Source organism: Spermophilus citellus (assembly GCF_964194105.1).
Source record: "Spermophilus citellus genome assembly, chromosome: 4".
NCBI classification, from domain to species: Eukaryota; Metazoa; Chordata; class Mammalia; order Rodentia; family Sciuridae; genus Spermophilus; species Spermophilus citellus.
The window spans coordinates 222,141,025-222,160,184 of NC_138185.1; the positions used below are offsets into that span (position 1 = coordinate 222,141,025).

At 58.4% G+C, this 19,160-nt stretch overlaps 1 protein-coding gene across 7 annotated transcripts in view; it reads left to right on the forward strand.

Moving 5' to 3' along the window:
• The window catches only part of EVL (Enah/Vasp-like), a 166,474-nt gene that overhangs the window by 127,587 nt on the left and 19,727 nt on the right, over positions 1 to 19,160 (forward strand). The window lies entirely within an intron of this gene.

Sequence of the window (19,160 nt, forward strand, 5' to 3'; positions counted from 1 at the left end):
CAGGTGCTTACAGAGTGCGCCCCCTGCCGAGGCAGGCCCAGAGGTGTGCAGGTTTTCTGCCTAGAACTTGGGGTGTGTCGGAAGGAGCTTCCCAGATGCAGCAGTGTTGAGTGGTGGGCGCAGGCCTGAAGCATTGTAGGCACCAAAAAAAAAATGTTTATGAGACTGTCTTGTTTTCACCCAAGAGCCTTGAGCTTTGTGGTGGAGTGAGCCGAGTTTCATGTTCCTGATCTGAACTTACCTCCCTGCCCCGGGATGTGGAAGCTGTTTTCTCTACATTTGCATATCAAAAAGGGGGGGTTAAATTAGTCACATTCTTCTTCTTTAAAAGCAAGTGCTTAAATTAAATAAACTACCAGTTGTTTTATTAAATTGAGTGCATCATAAGTAAATCAGGCAATCCCACCCTTGTTTCCAGATAAGGGTCATGACCCACCAGGAAGGAGGACGTCACTTAGCCTTGTCAGGTAGTGAGTCAGAAGCAAAACCCAGGCTTCCTGTGCTGCTGTGGGTTGAATGAACCTCTGCTGGGGCAGTTCAGAGCCGAGTTAGGCGTTGGATGTGGTTGGTTGACCGTGGCCTGACTGGAAATCTCCTTGAGGAGTCGTGGTACCATTCTCTTTCGGCTGGTTGTGGCCTCCTTAGAACAGTTGGGATGCACACAGCTTGATGGACTTTTTCAAGTGTGTACCCCAGGACCCGCTGCCTGACCTGGTGGAAAGTGTCCTGAGCACCTTTGCCCGGCTGAGGCAGTACAAAGTCCACCTCCACTTGGCAGAGCTTTGTGGTGTTTGGGGCTTCATATGGTCATACAGTGTGCAGATGTGTGGGATCATACAGTTGTTTATAACATGAGGTCTTGAGTCCCACTTTCCAGAGTCATGGAGAGGGTGCAGGGCCAGGTGGTGCCTGCCCGCCCCCACTCCATGCCTCTGCCTACACCATGGAATCTCACTCAGGCAGGCGCTGGCTCCCGGGCCTTCCAAGGCTACTCCTCAGACGCCTCTGGACCAAGGTCTTGAATTTGGTGCTCTCTGCCTGCTGCAGGTGACACCCAGATAACACCGTGTTGTTCTCCAAACTAGGAATCTGAGGTGCAGAGAGGGCAGGAACATCCTGTAGCCACAGCCACAGCATGAGCTGGAACTCCAACCCACAACTCTCTGGCCCATGTGGTTTACCACCTATGTGCTGCCGGGGCCCTGGCCACACTTCCGTGGGCTCTCCTTTCTTCCATTCTGCCTCTCCACAGTGAACCCACTGCTGGCCAGGAGGCCTAACATTATTCTGGAATAGGAATGGTACAATGAAGTAATTTTTCTGCTGCTTAACTTCTTACATGGAAGAGACACTCAGACATTTGACCCTAGAAAGATCTGGTTTTCTGACATTTTTACTTGGTGACCACAAAATCTATCTTCCTATGGCAATGAGTTCTTCAACTTCAGGCCCAACCTGGGGAACCTAATTTATCCGGTAAAAATGAAACAGACCAGAGAGATGGCCGTCGAGGACCCTGGTGGTTCAGTTCCCCGTAGAAGGCAGCAGTACGGGAGAAGCCTCAGGGCTCCACGGGTCCCAGGCAGCTGGGCACTCAGGAACGTCTCAGTGGCTCAGTCTCTGGCTTCCTGGGCCTTTGCTACAAAGATGGGCATCGGAGATCGTCTGGGACAAGGGAGCTCTCTCCTGAGCTCCTCGTGGGTGTTGGCTCCGGGCCTGTAGCTATGGGGGCAGCCACCTGGGCCCCACAGCGGGTCCACTCTACAGAGCATGACAACAGACCACGCGACCCAGCTTTCCTGGGTGCTGGGTGACAAGGCAAGGTGTGGCAGGCATGGCTAGGACATAGGCTGGGGTGGAACTCGGGGCCTGTTGGCCTCGTGGAATGCCAGGTGGTGATGATGGCAGCGGTGACAGTGAGGCCTTCGCGCGCAGCCTGGATTTTGTTTCTGCCATCACACTTCTCCACACGCCCCTTCCCCACCCTTCTTGAGGACAGGCTCCCACCAACCAAGCAGCCTGGGGAGGCCAGCCCAGCAGCCGCAGGCCTTCTTGGGATAAGGACAAACTTCCTTAGACTCTGAAGCACTTACTGCTTGGCTTGCATTTCCAGTGGGTGGGCGGGCCAGCTGCTGTGACCACTTATTCAGATGGGGTCCTAGGATCCAAAACGGCTGTGCCTGCCAGAATCTTCAGCGGGACAGAAGGTTAGGGCTTTGTTTGAAATCCCCTGCTTCCCTGTACCTGTGCCGCCCCGTGGTCAGGGGAAGGCCGCCCAGCTCCTCCTCCTGCTGCTGCTCCTGGGCCATGCCCACGGCCCCTGGCAGTCCTCACCTCGAGGACCAGGGCTTCTGTGGGACAGTGAGCCTGGCTCCTGGCAGCGTTCCACCCCTCGCTGGCCTTGGGGCGAGTGGCCTGCCTAGTTGTCAGTTGTTGAAGTGCGGAATCCACTCCAGAAAGCTCCTCCCTCTGCTGTTGGGAGCACACCTTCCAGGCCCAGCGCCCAGGTCAGGTCCCTCCCACCTGCAGTCCCTTCTCTTCTCAGCGTCAGCTCATGGTCCGGGAGCCTCGGGAGACTGCTCCTCTGCGTGCTGTTGAATGACGGCACCGACTCACCCTGCGACACATCACTTCTCTGTGGGCCTTAGACGGGCACATCTTTGAAAGGGAGATTTGGACTCTTCAGGTCCTTCCTGCCTGATGGATCGTGGGTTAGTGCACATGAATCTAGGCTGGACAGAGGCTAGTTCCCCTGCAGACACTGCCAACGCCACCCCTGCCAGGGTGGCCACAGCGCTGCCAGGAGCCTGACGAGAGGCTCTTCCTCACTTCCTGAGGGACAAAGCACCTCCCAGGAGCAGGGTCCCTCTTCAGCCATAGGCCCCGAGGGAGCCGGTCTTTGTTCTGAGCACGCAGCCCACACGGTGTGTCTCCCAGGCCTTCTGTCCACTGGGATGTTTACTCATTGTATGATCCTCTTTGACTGTTACTTTGACAAATTATGGGTAAAATTTACATGGATATTTGAAGATCCAGATCACTAAGTAAAATATTCAGCTTAGTTCATGGGCTAATAATTCACAATCAAAAATGTTTTAAAAAATATTATATGAATTTGGATCCAGGATTGAAATTGGAGAGCACAGTTTCCCCACGGTCTACCCACACTGTCCTGCAACCTGCTGAAACCTGGTGGGATGCAGTTCGAGCCCCTGCCCACCTCCTGGCACAGAAAGCCACCTAAGTTCCTGGGCAGCAGGAGTGACGGAAGCACCCTGTGTTACGATGTTTGGTCTTAGCCCCCTCTTCCTGACACAGGAGCTTCTAAGACCCTTGGATTTCTGGAGCCAAAGGGTATTGTCTTGTCAGTTAGTGAGGCGCTGGTGGCTAGAAGCCTAGATTGCTTCAGGAAGCCAACCGTGACAGTTAGAACGTCCCACCCTACCCCACGGCCTCAAGGAAGGAAGAAAGGCTGGGGATGAGCCAAACACCCAGTGCCAGGATGTCATCAGTCACACCTACCTGAGGGACCTCCTTAGAAACCCCAAGCAGAGGGGCCAGAAAGCTTCTGAGGTGATGAGCACCTCTGCAGGCCGGGAGGATGAGGCACCCACACTCTAGGGTCAGAAGCCCTGTTCTCGGGGTCTTCTGGACCTCACTCTCTGGACCTCCTCATCTGGCCGTTCATCTGCACCCTTTTAGTAACTAGAGGTCTCCTTGAGTTATGTGAGTTGTTATAGCAAACTGTCAAACCTGAGGAGGTGTCAGAGCCCACCTGCCAGAGCAGCCTGGGGACCTACTACTTGGAATCAGTGTCTCCTGGGGGCCAGTCCTATGGGACCAAGCCCGTGACCCTGGGGTCTGCACAGACCCTGGTAGTTGGTGTCAGAAATGACTTAAATTGGAGGACACACTCTCAGTGTCCACAGAAGCCCATGTGTAGGGTGGCAGAGTGCGGTGCTGTAGAGGAACAGGGCCTGTCTTTCTGTGCCCAGGAATGGGGACCCCACCCTCCGTGCAGCCAGGGGCTTCATGGAATGCCACGCAGAGATGCACCTGACATTAGCAGCCTTGGCTTTCTTCTTGTTTTTTTTTTCCTTCTTGAGAGTACCTTGGCTTTCTTCTTGTTTTTTTTTTTCCTTCTTGAGAGTTTGAGGGCTGGCATCAAGCTCTGCCCTCAAACCCAAGCCCAAGCAATCCTCCTGCCTTAGCCTCCCAAGGAGCAGGAACTACACCTGTGCACCGCGGCCCCTGACTGGACTTTCTGCTTTCAAACACGTTGGCTGTCCCTGTGTATTGCGATGGCATTCCTATGCAGAGGGCATTCCTGTAGTTGTTTGTCTCTGCACACTTGTCCTCTTCAGGTCCACTATGTCCTAGGGCATGTTTCCGAGTCAGACAACATATACACTTTCAATGTTCTATCAAGTGCCTTCCAGAATGAATGACATAGTTTAAGTTCTGTGCAGCACAGGGGACGCTTGCCTGCAGCCTTTGCATGAGGCATCCTACTCCCATCAATCTTGGCACACATGAGACAACGGAAAGCTTTGGTTTGCTTTCTTCTTCTTCTTTTTAAGTTGTAGATGGACACATATCTTTTTTTTTTTTTTAATGAGGAGCTGAGGAGTGGACCCAGTGCCTCACATGTGCTAGGCAAGCGCTCTGCCACTGAGCCCCAGCCCCAGCTATTCAGTTTGCTCTTGTGTGTACTGGTGAGGTGGGTGCTTCCCCAGATCTCAGTGGCAGCCTTGACTGGGCGCTGCAAGGAGAGCCACCTCCTGCACCTGCACTCTCCTCAGCACCGTGGCCCACTCCGGAGCCTGCACAGCCTCCAGTGAGTAACAGATCTTGTATTTCCTTTGACAATGAATGGAGCAGAGCAGAATCCTGTGGCATGTCCCAGCTCAGGGCAGGGGATGAATGTGCCTGTGTCACCACGCTGCGGCGAAGTCCTCTGTCTGATGTACTTGGAGGCGGCTTTATTGCTACCTGTGCTTGTCCACGTGGCCACAGAGGAAAGACACTAGTGTCACGCCCTGCTCTCCTTCCACTAGAGGAGCTTCTTGATCCTTCAGTGTCCAGCACCTGGACGCATATTGGCAGGCCAGAGAGGGGTGTCTTGCTGCCCTGGCTCTGGCTTCTGAGAGGGATAGCCTGCAGCACAGCACGGAGGCCGGTGCCCAGGAGCTGAAAGATCTGGAACCACCTGAAGCTCAGAGGGGTCTGGGAGCCCCGCCACGCCTCTCCTCTCCTCGGAGGGCAGTGCAAGCCAGAGTCTCTGCGCCCACCAATCCCGGCACCATGGCCCTCCTGTGAAAAATGACAGGGGCCAAAGAGGCAGGATTCTAAGGAGCTTGAGATTCCCAGAGTTTGTTTTTTTTTTTTAGAGAGGAAGCTTGCCAACAGTGCCTAGAAGGTGCACAGGAGCCTTCAGATGACACACGCTTGTGTGTGCGCATGTGCATGCCTACTTACGTGTGCACAGTGAACACCACGCAGGCGGTGAGGTGAGGCCACACAGCCAGCCGACTCTAGGAGGGGCCGGGGCCAGGCTTCCTGAGGTCCCTCCTGGCATGCTTTCTTTCCTCCTCTGCTCCTCAGCATCCCCAGCCCTGGGCCCCAGCGTGGCACCCCTCGCCCTGACACGTCCCTGGGCTCCTGCACTTCCCTTGACTGGCTGTCCACTTCTTTGTCCTTCTTGCTTGAGCGCTTACTTTTCTCTCACTGGGTATCTGGCCCAGAAGACTTCTGTGGCCCTGGCCTCGGCCCAGGGCCTCCCTGCCTCTCCTGCCACCTGGTAATGTCAGGGCCTGGCTGACCTGTGCAGTGTCAGACCCCAGCACCCATCACAGCGCTGCACACCCACAGCACCAGCCTGAGTTGCGGAGTGTCAAGGGCATGAGTATATGCTCCGAAGGACACGAGTCATGTGCACGCCATCCCCGTGTTCCTCCAAGCCTGGAGCTGGGTGCCCTGCGTACAGCCACTGCGTGTGCATGTGTGTGCATGCACGTACTCCTGAACGTGGCTGTGTGTGTATGTGTGTGCGCTTGTGCTGAGGAAGTTCCTCGACGTCTGTGTGCCCGTCCCCGGCCCTGTAGCAACAGCACCGCGTCAGTAGGGTGAACACTCAGGCAGTGCTCAGCCCCTTCCTGACATGATGGCTACTCAATAAGCATAGCTTCCAAGACCCACCATGACCATTCCAGGAGGCGCTGGGCTGGGAGAAGGGCCTGGCTGCCTGAGCGTCCGGCAGCACAGAGGACGTTGCTGTGCGTGATGGCTGCCGTTCAGGTCTCCCTCTCCCTGCCACACCCTCAGCCATCCCTTTGCTTTGCCACTCAGATGCCTGCCTCTGGCTGCTCCTTTCCCCATGTTTGACAGATTGGTTTATTGATGTGGAAAACACGGTCCTGAAGCTTGAGTTAGCTCAGGGGCCCCGCTTCCTGATTGGTGAGCTGGCCTCAGGTTCATTAGTGGACATCCTGGAGAATCTGCTGCTCTCCACACTCTCCCCAGGAAGACGTCCCCTGCTCCCAGCAAGCCCTCGAAGCCTGCCCCTTCCATCCTCACCCACATGTTTTCCTGGGCGTCTGTGAGACTTGCAAAGCCTCCATCGTGATGAGGATTAGCTGCTTATGACTTGAAAAATACTAATAATAACAGCAACACCGCCGGTCTTCGTTCAGCAGGAGTCTGGTCACCTGCTAGAGAAAGGGTTCCTGGACTGAGTTGCTACAGTGACGTGAAAAAGGAACATGGTCCTTCCGCACGCAGTCCAGCCCCTGCTGAGCTATGCTGACAGGCAGATGTGAGGGTGGGCAGGATCTCGGGGTGTTGACTCTGGAGCCGCCTCCCTGGTGGCAGGAGGTGAAGCGAGGGCTGCTGGCCTCACCGAGGGCTTTGGAGGGCCATGTGCTGCAAAGAGCCCAGCTACACTCAGTCCACATTGCTGCCCTCTGTGGGGCAGCATGGCCAGCACCCGCAGCTCTGCACATTCATTGCTCCATGTTTAGTGGGCTTCCTTCGGGCACCTCTTTGGTGTTAGTGTCCCCCGCTGCTGGTCCTGTAGGTTTGTGCAGTCTCATCCCCTCTGCCTCTCAGCACAGAGAGACAGCCGACCAGGAGGTCTGCCCTGAGCTGCCCTGGCCTTCCCACCTTCTGGAACTCAGCAGCCCCTGGCAGAGACTCCAGGTTCTATTCTCCTGGACTGGGCCCTTGTCCTGGCCCCTCCATTCCTTGGCTGTGTGACCTCTGTCAGCCACCTCAGTGTCCTTACTAGGACATGGAATGCTGATTGTCCTCCAGTCTTGACGAAGCTAGCGGCCCTTCTCTGTGGTGCCCACTGAGGAGACCTGGGGCTAGGCCTGGTTGTGCTGCTTAGGTACGCGGTAGGGACTCTGGATCCTTTCCTGGGCCTCGGTTTCCTCATCTGTGAAGTGGGAGAGGCAGAGAGATGATGTGTACAGAAGGTTCTGGGGCACACAGCGCAACACAGATGTGAAGGGATGTGGTGTGGCCAGTGGTACAACTAGCAGTAGCAGCAGCTTGGCCAAGACCTCTGGGTAAGGAAGACGCCTGCCCTGGGAAAGTCCAGGGAAAGTCCCTCCACGAGCTCACCGAGTCAGTGGGAAGAAGCTGGCCTGTGAGTCGGAGTCTGGTCTTAGTCTTCTGCTTGCCTTGGGGCAGCAGTGCTCCACCTGCCCTGGCAGGTCCCTGACCTGTGTCCTGGTGGCCTCTGCTCATCCTTAGCATTGCTATGTGGACCCTTCTCAGCTGTGAGCACACCGCTGGCTTCCCACGTCAGTGTCCCGTGTCCTAGGAAGAGAACCAGGTCCAGCAGGGATGGAGTGTGAGGGAGTGGACCCGCCTGTCCCTCTCATATCCTGTGCACCTTGCAGACCCAAGGCCACCTGCCCACACCCTGCTCTGCAGACCAAGAGGAAGTTCCTGACCGGCAGCAGCACCGCCTGTGAAACTGGGCTCAAGGTGAGGGGTGCTATCTGTGATTGAGGGACATGGCCAATGGAATTGTCTCACACAGACATCGCACCCGTCACCTTGGCCTGCTAAGCAACGCCCTAGACCGAGGGCCACCTTCCCGCCAGCTGCCTGGAGGAATGCGCGTCCTGAGGTGCGTGCTGCAGGAGCATCCCGCGCGGCCTTGGACTGTCTGGGTTCCGGCACCAGCATGCTGAGGATGTGACCTGGGGCAGGCGTTTCTCCATCTTAGAATGGGTCACAGGGGTGTCCTGTAAAAGTTCTTTGTCACTGAAAGTTACTTTAACCATCTGAAGTCCCTCTTTAAAACTCCTGCATAGGTTACCTCAGCCCCTGCAAAGAGCAGCTGGGAGAGCTCTGAGGGCAGCGGCCTGGCCTGGGGGGCTGGGGCCCTCAGTGAGGTCTGACCAGCAGCGTGGCCGAATACGCAGATACGGGCAGTCTGTGTTCAAATCAAGGTCTGTGGAGCATCTACGCCTTGGGGCAGTGGTGCTCCTACCTGCCCTGGTTGTGCCGCTTGTGTAAGGTTCCCTCTGCACTTGACAGTGTGACATGTCCCTTGTGGGGCCTGAATTCTGAGCATTCCACCACAGCCACTATCACCCTTTAGGAGGCTGTCCACTCGACTGCAGTTGACGTCCTTCTCCTTCTGCCAGCCCCAGGGTTATCTCCCGACCCCAATGGCAAGATTGCCTCCAGGCTTCGCAAAACGACTTCCATAGGTACGGCCTGGACTCCCACGCCCAGTCAGGGCCATTGCAGAGCATGGCCACACCAGCGGGAGGGTCGGTGAGAGACAGCTAGGGCCCACCACCAGTGGCCAGCACAAGTGATTGCAAGACAGAGCACAGACTGTAGGCAGGTGACCATGCCATTCCTGGCTGTCACGTGGAGCGGCTGTAAAGGCTGGAAGAGCCTTGGTTTCTTCATCTTTCATGTGGTCATCTCAACCTCCTTGAAGCTGCCATGAAAAGATGGCTGGGGTGTGGCCTGTACTCTGGGAAGCACATGAGAAAGCAGGCCGTATTGTTCCTGGAGACCCTGGTCCCAAGACATCGTCCTGCGCTCCCACCCCCAGTGCATCTTTGGAGTGACACCTCGGGGCTGAGTCGCGACTCTCTGTGCCCTTTGTGAGGCCCAGGCTCCTTGGGTTTTCACAGCATCCCCGAGATTGTCAGGGGACTTTAGGAGGCTCACAGCAGCTAAGCGACTTGCCGGAGGTCACTCTAATAAGAGCCCCCAGGTGGCCTAGAGCCCAGGTCTCCTGGTTCCCATTCCAGGACCAGGCTGCCAGCCTGCACATCCAAGCCATAGCCCTCCTTGACTGTTGCCCATATTTAGAATCAAATGCCCATGTCTTAAAGTCAGTGAAGAATCTGCTAATGGTCGTTTTCTGTTTTCTCACATAGTATATAGTCTCTTTCATAAGAATGATAATTTCCTGAGTGGTGCTCACCTGTAATCCCAGCTACTCAGGAAACTGAGGCAGGAAGATTGCAAGTTCAAAGCCAGCCTGGGTAATTTTTGATGCCCTGAATTGAAAGAAAGAAAGAAGAGAAGGAAGGAGGGAGGGAGGAAGGGTAAAAGAAAAAAATTCACGGGTAGCCTTCTGTCAACGTTAGCTCATGTAGCAGGAGAGCAGCTCAAATACGTCAGTAAGTAACTGTCCCCAGGCCCAGAAACCAAGTGCTGCCGATGGGATGCAGCTTTCAGTTTCTAAAGTGAACAGGTGTGGGCAGGAGGCCTGCCTGCCTCCACAGACCAGTGGGTGCTTGCAGCCGCCGTGCGCTCCACCTGCTGCCCAGAGCCTGCCCCTGCCGCCAGTCCTTGCTTGGAGCTCCCACAGCTCCAGTCTCACTCAGAATGAATCCACATCCATAAGCCCACGGGGCCCCACCTGTGCTGGCCAGCTTGCTTCCATTTTGTGTGTATGTATGGTCCTGGGATTGAAGGCAGGACCCCGCACATGCTAGGCGAGTGCTCTGCCACCGAGCTATATCCCAACCAGGTATTTATTTACTTATTTGTTTAACTTATTTCATTTTTTGAGCCAGGGTCTCCCTAAGTTGCCCAGGCTTGTCCCAAACTTGCAATCCTCCTTGAGTTCAAAGCCAGCTTCAGCTACTCAGCAAGGCACTGAGCAACTCAGTGAGATCCTGTCTCTAAATAAAACACAAAATAGGCTGGGGATGTGGCTCAGTGGTTCAGCGCCCCTGGAGTTCAATTCCTGGTACAAAAAAAATTAAAAATGGGAATCCTTTCAAAAACAAAAAAACAACTTGCGATCCCTCTGCCTCAGCCTCCAAGTAGCTGGGATGACAGGCGTGGCACCCTGTCTGGCCCCTGGCTGTCCTTCTATGCTGGCTTCCTCCCCACTCTACCTCACCCACCCCACTGCAGTCCCCCGGGCTCCTCACCTTCCCCAAACGTGCCAAGCAAGCTCCTGACTCAGGGACCATACACTTAGTGTCCCTTCTGCCTAGCAGGGCCTTTCCTCCAAATACCTCACTTGCCCTCCCTCCCCCACTGGGTCTCTGCTTAAATACCACCTCCCTGAGAGCCGGCCCCTGAGGCCTCACATGCCTCTCCAGTTCTTTCCCTCTGTGGCTATGTCTTCTCCTGCTGCCGTCTCTCTTCTCTGGGGAGAGCAGCTCACACCCACCCTGGTCCCCAGGGCCTAGCATGGTGGCAGTGGATGATTACTGAGCAGCTCTTCTGGGCTTTACAGCAGCTCACAAGGGTGAATAGGATATGGGCCCTGTGTTCATGGAGCGCACAGCCAGGTGGAGAAGAGGGACTTGTCCATCGAGGGTGTCATATGCCAGACAAGGAAAGGACAAGGCCTGGGGGAGCCTAGAGCAGAGACACAGAGGCAGGCCAAGGTGAGGACCCCTGGAGAGCCCCGCGCCGGGCACACCTGATCCGGGTCCTAAAGGGTAGATCCAGGTGTGCCAGTTGGAGAGGAGAAAGAGTGGTACAAAGAGAGGAAGCAAACTACACAATGGCACAGGGACCTGGTGCCACTTGCAGAGGCGCATGAGGGAGGAGGTAGGTGAGGTTTGAGTGTGGGCTCAGGCCTGGGCGTGGGCTTTCAGCTGGCGCTGCGAGGAAGGGCGAGGAGTGCCTGAGAGACCAGCACTCGGCTCAGTCCTCTAGTCCCCGTGCTGAGAGCAGAGGAGGCCAGCAGGGCTTTTAGGAGACTAGGCCAGGCGGTAGGCATTTAGGAGGCCTCAGTCCCAAAGTATGGATTTCCCAGGCAACCAGGGGGCACCACACACTCCTGGTCCAGGAGGAGCGGGGAGAGCCGCGCCTCTTCCTCTCTAACCCGTGCGCACAGGCTCGGGGGACCAGCCGCAGCAGAGACCAGCTCTGCCAGGACCAGGACTTGGCCAGTCAGGGGCATGTGGACCAGCCTGCCATGCAGAAGATACAGGCATGACCGCACTGAGGCCTGTGGCCTGGCTGGGCATAGGGTTGTGCTGCCCAGTGGTGGGCCCAGGGGAGTAGGGCAGGATGGCCCCAGGTATGTAGGAGGGGTGATCTTGTGCAGGCAGCTGGTTGGGCTGAAAAGGAAAGTGGGAGTGACTGAAATGGGTTAGGAAAGGGCAGATGCGACGGTGAGCAAAGGAAGCCCAGGGCCAGGAGGCCTGCGGAGGGCAGGAGAGCAGGCTCGAAGCCACCTGGTGCCTAGCAGCTCACTTCCTGGTCACTTGTCCCATCCCATCAGCCACAGGCATGAGGAGAGCCACGGTGGGAGGCCTGTGGTGAGCCTACAGGCCCAGAAAGCCCTCGGGGCCTTGGAGCTTGCTGGAATCAGGTGGACAGGAGGGTGCTGATAGGTTAGCTGGGAGCTTCATTAAAGATTGACATGGTGAAGCCCGTGGGTGGCTGGACAACATATCAGTTACCACTGCACCAGCCAGGCGCTGAGGAAGGACAGGTAAGTGGCCAGGGTGCGAGAGGCGCCTCGCGGATTGTGCCGCAGAGCCCTGCTCGTAATGGTCAGCAGGGAGTGGACCCTCCACTGTTTCTGCTTCTGCCACTGTGACTGCACCGTGCTTTGCAGAGTGACCTGTAGGTGACGAGAGCTCCTCCCTCTCCTCCCTGCTGCCCGGGGCCTCTCCTTTCACTTCCACCTGCTCCTGGGGTGGGGGACGGGGCAGGAGCGGTGGGCCTTGGCATGAGTATCTGTCACTGCCAGCTGGAGGGCTTACAGTGATGTCCTTGCAGGAGTGGCGGGGTAGAAGCAGCGCCGTGGCTGGGCATCGGGAGGCCGGGGTCCTGCTGGCTGCTCTGCTGGCTGAAGACATGAGCCACTTTGGGGGAGCTGCTCACCTGTTCCAAGCTCTGTTTCCCTACCTAGAAAGAAGGGTAGTAAGCCCCACACTGGACGACTGGGGCAGGTTCCTGGCCAGCAGTGCTAAAGATGCTGTATAGACCATAAGGGGTGAAAGACTGTTAATGTGGTTGATTCTGTTTCAGGTTCATTTCCAGACTTGTTCCACGTTCTGAAACATGCTTATTAGGAAAGGGAGGCACCCCCTCTGAGTGGGACTACGCCTGAGTGGTCCCCTGAGGGGCAGCCCAAGTGGGTCTCCGCCTGTGGGCTGCTCCAGCCCGGCTGCCAGAGGCTGGGTCCCAGCCCTGTGTTGCCCTGGTGTGGGCGTGACCTTGGCAAGCCCCTGCCCTGTCCTGGCATCAGGATCCCTCCTTGCAAGGAGTCGGGGGAAGGGGTCAGGGAAGGGGTGCTTCTCACTGGTACCCAAGGGGCACCAGGCTTCACGCCACCACTTGTTAGAGTTGGAAGAAGGCCTTTCCTCTGTCCCATGCCACTTTGAAGCACAATTACAAGGACAGGCGGGTATTGCTCTTAGGGATGTCTTCTGCCCCTCAAGGTGTTCTACAGTCTGAGCCCTGGGGCCTAGTGTCACCCCTCAGGTGCCAAGGAGCTGGGCTGTCACTGCCTAGCCCAGGGCTGGGGCTCAGGTATGAGGATCTGTGGCTGGAGTTCCAGGGATGGCATATCAGCTGGCACTGGTGACCTGTGTGGGGCTTATCGGCCACTGTGAGCCTGGGCTCATGTGGGAGGATGAGGCGAGAGAGACTGGAACGCTCAATTCCTTAAGCAAGCTGGGGAAGGGTCTGTCGGGGACCCCAGGTGAGGACAGTAGCCACCTCGGTTTCCTAGACAGGCAGGCTGTGTGTTTAGCAGCTGGAGCATAGTGTGCTCCGTGTGGGGGGCAGAGCCCTGCTGGGTTCGATCCTCCTGGGCACCCGTCCCAGCTCTGCCACCATTTCCTGTGTGGCCTTGGCCAGGCAACTCTAAGGGTAGTGGCCATGCCGGGGCTCAGACCTGGGTCACGACTCCATCCCCCGTGGACACCAGCCTTCTTGCCCGAGGAATGGCACTCATGAGGGAGGCCGCAGCCAGGCTCCATCCAGAACGGAGGGAAAGGAGCCAGCCAGAGGGACGGAGAGAGCCCAGAGGAGGGCACCAGGGAGAGCCTGGGCCTCGGCCAGCTCAGACCAGGTGGCTGCCGTTCCCCAGCCAGAAATTCCATCAAGCGCCAGGAGCAGGTGCTGGATCCTTTGTCTCTGACACTCCTGGGATCTCAGGTTCCCTCCTCTCGGGAGGCCAAGGGATGCCTTTCCTGCAGAGATGAACTGGAAACTAAACCTGTCCCTCTGTCCCAGAGGAGCTGGGGGCTGGCATCCAGAGCTGGATGTGTGTGGGGGCGGCAGGAGGACTTCTCAGGAGGTGTCAGCAGCACCTCCCCTGATCTGCCCGCCCAGGCTGCGCAAACCAAACTCAGGGCCCCCAAGGAGCCTGTGGTTCCTGCCTCCTGCATGCACACCCTTCAGGGGGTGGGTCCCAGAGGAGTGTCTCCAAAGGGACTCTGGCCACCTGTTCATCCAAAGGCAGTGGGTGCTGCTCACACACAAGTCCAAACAAGGGAGAATCCCACGATTCCACGGAGCCACTGCAACCAGTTTGGCAAATTTCCTCTCCGTCCTTCTTTATTGTAGAAACAGGAGCTTCTTGATCCTTGGTTCCCTCCTTCTCCTTTATGAGAAAGGGGTCTAGAGGGGCAGCACCTGCCTACTGAGTGGCAGAGCTCCACAGAGATCACCCTGAGGCCATCCAGGGCTGAGCAGGGGCTGGAAGGCAAGAAGGAGGAACAGGGGGACAGAGTGCAGATCCCACCAGGCCAGCCTGCGCAGCCACCCCTGTGGTCCTGATAGGCCTCTGCGGGCAGCCCTGGCCAGATAGGTGTCAGCAGAGCTGTCCATGAGAACAGCTGGGCCCAGCAACACCTTCTGCTGGCCCGTCTCTCCCAGGCACTACGAGGCCGGAGCACAGAGGCAGGGAGGCCACGGTAGGCCCCACGCATGTCCAGGAAAGGACTTGGCCGGGATGCTCCAGGTGGAGCTCTCCTGCGCCTTCCACGGCTGTAGCTCCCTCCTCTCCTGTGCCTTCTCCCCGTCTTCTTGCCCCTTTCCATCTCCTCCTCCTATTTGCTCTGTCCCTGCAGTCAGGTGGCTCAGCGGGGCATGAGCTTCACAGTCCTCTGTTCCTGGGGTTAAACCCGGCTCTACTCTTGACCCACCAGGGGCCTCGCTTCAGCCCCCAGGTCTCCAGGGAGACCCTGGAGTTCACAGCACAACTCAGGGAGGGGGTCAGGGTGCCCAGGTGTCCTGGGAGGGGCGTGAGGGTGCCCAGGTGTCCTGGGAGGGGCATGAGGGTGCCCAGGTGTCCTGGGAGGAGTGTCAGGGTGCACAGGTGTCCTGGGAGGGGTCTCAGGGTGCACAGGTGTCCTGGGAGGAGTATCAGGGTGCCCAGGTGTCCTGGGAGGAGTGTCAGGGTGCCCAGGTGTCCTGGGAGGAGTGTCAGGGTGCACAGGTGTCCTGGGAGGAGTGTCAGGGTGCACAGGTGTCCTGGGAGGAGTGTCAGGGTGCACAGGTGTCCTGGGAGGAGTGTCAGGGTGCACAGGTGTCCTGGGAGGAGTGTCAGGGTGCACAGGTGTCCTGGGAGGGGTGTCAGGGTGCACAGGTGTCCTGGGAGGGGTGTCAGGGTGCCCAGGTGTCCTGGGAGGGGTGTCAGGGTACACAGGTGTCCTGGGAGGAGTGTCAGGGTACACAGGTGTCCTGGGAGGAGTGTCAGGGTGCCCAGGTGTCCTGGGAGGAGTATCAGGGTGCCCAGGTGTCCTGGGAGGGGTGTCAGGGTGCACAGGTGTCCTGGGAGGGGTGTCAGGGTGCACAGGTGTCCTGGGAGGGGTGTCAGGGTGCACAGGTGTCCTGGGAGGGGTGTCAGGGTGCACAGGTGTCCTGGGAGGAGTGTCAGGGTGCACAGGTGTCCTGGGAGGAGTGTCAGGGTGCACAGGTGTCCTGGGAGGGGTGTCAGGGTGCACAGGTGTCCTGGGAGGAGTATCAGGGTGCACAGGTGTCCTGGGAGGGGTGTCAGGGTGCACAGGTGTCCTGGGAGGAGTATCAGGGTGCACAGGTGTCCTGGGAGGGGTGTCAGGGTGCACAGGTGTCCTGGGAGGAGTATCAGGGTGCACAGGTGTCCTGGGAGGGGTGTCAGGGTGCACAGGTGTCCTGGGAGGGGTGTCAGGGTACACAGGTGTCCTGGGAGGAGTGTCAGGGTACACAGGTGTCCTGGGAGGAGTGTCAGGGTGCCCAGGTGTCCTGGGAGGGGTGTCAGGGTGCACAGGTGTCCTGGGAGGAGTGTCAGGGTACACAGGTGTCCTGGGAGGGGTGTCAGGGTACACAGGTGTCCTGGGAGGGGTGTCAGGGTACACAGGTGTCCTGGGAGGAGTGTCAGGGTGCACAGGTGTCCTGGGAGGAGTGTCAGGGTACACAGGTGTCCTGGGAGGGGTGTCAGGGTACACAGGTGTCCTGGGAGGAGTATCAGGGTGCCCAGGTGTCCTGGGAGGGGTGTCAGGGTACACAGGTGTCCTGGGAGGAGTGTCAGGGTGCACAGGTGTCCTGGGAGGAGTGTCAGGGTACACAGGTGTCCTGGGAGGGGTGTCAGGGTACACAGGTGTCCTGGGAGGAGTGTCAGGGTGCACAGGTGTCCTGGGAGGGGTGTCAGGGTGCACAGGTGTCCTGGGAGGGGTGTCAGGGTACACAGGTGTCCTGGGAGGGGTGTCAGGGTACACAGGTGTCCTGGGAGGGGTGTCAGGGTACACAGGTGTCCTGGGAGGAGTGTCAGGGTACACAGGTGTCCTGGGAGGAGTGTCAGGGTACACAGGTGTCCTGGGAGGAGTGTCAGGGTGCACAGGTGTCCTGGGAGGGGTGTCAGGGTGCACAGGTGTCCTGGGAGGAGTGTCAGGGTGCACAGGTGTCCTGGGAGGGGTCTCAGGGTGCACAGGTGTCCTGGGAGGGGTGTCAGGGTACACAGGTGTCCTGGGAGGAGTGTCAGGGTACACAGGTGTCCTGGGAGGAGTGTCAGGGTGCACAGGTGTCCTGGGAGGAGTGTCAGGGTACACAGGTGTCCTGGGAGGGGTGTCAGGGTACACAGGTGTCCTGGGAGGAGTGTCAGGGTGCCCAGGTGTCCTGGGAGGGGTGTCAGGGTGCACAGGTGTCCTGGGAGGAGTGTCAGGGTGCACAGGTGTCCTGGGAGGAGTATCAGGGTGCACAGGTGTCCTGGGAGGGGTGTCAGGGTGCACAGGTGTCCTGGGAGGAGTGTCAGGGTGCACAGGTGTCCTGGGAGGGGTGTCAGGGTGCACAGGTGTCCTGGGAGGAGTATCAGGGTGCCCAGGTGTCCTGGGAGGGGTGTCAGGGTGCACAGGTGTCCTGGGAGGGGTGTCAGGGTGCCCAGGTGTCCTGGGAGGGGTGTCAGGGTACACAGGTGTCCTGGGAGGAGTGTCAGGGTACACAGGTGTCCTGGGAGGAGTGTCAGGGTACACAGGTGTCCTGGGAGGGGTGTCAGGGTGCACAGGTGTCCTGGGAGGGGTGTCAGGGTGCACAGGTGTCCTGGGAGGGGTGTCAGGGTGCACAGGTGTCCTGGGAGGGGTGTCAGGGTGCACAGGTGTCCTGGGAGGAGTGTCAGGGTGCACAGGTGTCCTGGGAGGGGTCTCAGGGTGCACAGGTGTCCTGGGAGGAGTATCAGGGTGCACAGGTGTCCTGGGAGGAGTGTCAGGGTGCACAGGTGTCCTGGGAGGGGTCTCAGGGTGCACAGGTGTCCTGGGAGGGGTCTCAGGGTGCACAGGTGTCCTGGGAGGGGTCTCAGGGTGCACAGGTGTCCTGGGAGGAGTATCAGGGTGCACAGGTGTCCTGGGAGGGGTCTCAGGGTGCACAGGTGTCCTGGGAGGGGCATGAGTGTCACAGGTGTCCTGAGAGGGACATCAGGGTGCCTAGGAGTCCTGGGAGGGACGTGAGGGTGCCCAGGTGTCCTTTGGAAGCCTCTGCTCAGGGCCTGGTACTTCGTCTGGCCGAAACCTGAGGAACGTGAGTCCCCTTGCCCGCCGTCCCACTGCTTTCTCCTGCCACCCCTGCTGGCTGCCTGCAGCCCCTCACCCTCTGTGTGCTCCAAGGCTGCAAGGCTCAGTCCCCTGCTCAGCCCCTACTGCTCTGGCTCTGAGAGCCCTCTGGGGTCACGGGACTCCTGTTGTTGTCTCTCAGAACTTGTCGCCTGCTCTATTGTCAGCCATTGGTCGGAGACCCTGAGGCCTGAGGTTTCCCTGAGGCCCTCCTTTCCTTCCATCAGTGACTGTGCCCCAGGAGCTGGTGAGCGCAGGGAGCGTGGAGGTGTCCTGGAGAGTTGGCCAGGCTGGGGGTGGCCCGAACCCCTTCCTGTCTGCAGGGTTACAGGCCTCTGCACCTGATGACTCACGTCCAGCCCAGGTGCCTCTGCCTGGCTGTGAGGGCGAGGGGTGGGCAGGAGTGTTGCCTGCATCCGCTCACTCTCCCTGAGCAGCGGCTGACAGTGGGCCCAGCCTCCTGCCCCCTGTCTCCCCACCCCTCCTGGGACACGGGCAGGTGATGACCTCTTGTTGGAATCCGTGATCAGATCTTCCTGTCAGAGGCCGGTGCCGTGACAGCCTCTGAGAAGGTGCAGTGTGAGCACCAAGTGTGTCGCAGACCAGGCCCACATGGTTCTGGGCAGCAGGCCAGTCACAGAAACTGAACTCTGCCAAAGAGAAAGCGTTCTCTTCACAAGGTGGAGAGATGGAGAGCAAGTCTCGAATCCGTCTCCAGAGGGTAGGAATTGGGGTGTTTATGGGAAAAGAAGCAGGGGGCTTACAGCATGGGGAGAAGGGGGCTGAGGTGGAGTGACCATTGGCCTGCACACGTGCGTCCCACCTGCCCTTCGTGGGACACGTGGCGTTGTCGGACGTGGTGGTGCACGCCTGTGAGCCCTGAGACGCAGGAGGCTGAGGCAGGATGGCAAGGTCGAGGCCAGCCTCAGCAACTGAGACCTATCTCAAGATAAAAACGAAAAGGGCTGGGTGTAGGAGAGCCCCTGGGTCCAATCCCAGGGCCAAAAGCAAAGCAGAGGGGAAAATGAAATGAGGTGTTGGCATGATCTGGGGAGAAGCTTCTGTCCTCCGACTTCAAAAGTCACCGTAGGGCTCTGCGCAGGCCCACTGAAAGGTCAGCGGTTACAACACAGTGGCAACCCCGGGTCCCTGGAGAGGGCCCAGGCACCTGTTAGCGTGACCCACATTCGGCAAACTAGCGGGAGCAGAGTCGTTGGTCGCTCTGGGTGACCCTGAATGAGCAGGCGAGGCGGGAGAGCTTGTCCAGCCTGTCTGGCCTTCAGGCTGGAGCTGCTGCTGCCCAGAGCAGCCTGAGGAGGTGACGTGGAAGCTATTGCTGACGTCCCTCTTGTGGAGCTGCCTAGTGCCTCTCCCTGCCTCGCTCTCCCCTCTTGGTTATGTTCCCCGCGTGCCCCACCTCGTGGCCCTCCCGGATGAAAGGCGCCCCTCAATCGCTACTGTTTAGGAGGCACGGGTGCTGACGGAAGTCCCCCTGAAGCTGGGCAGTGGGCCTCCAGGACAGCAGCGGCTCCCCAGGAAGGCTGGTGGTCCACGAGGGCATGGGGCAACAGAGCCTAGGCGTGTCACCGTGACTTGGCCTCTGTCCCCACACAGCTCTTTGTGTGCAGCTCTGCCTGCTGCAGGCTGGAGCTGGGTGACACCAGGGAGGCACAG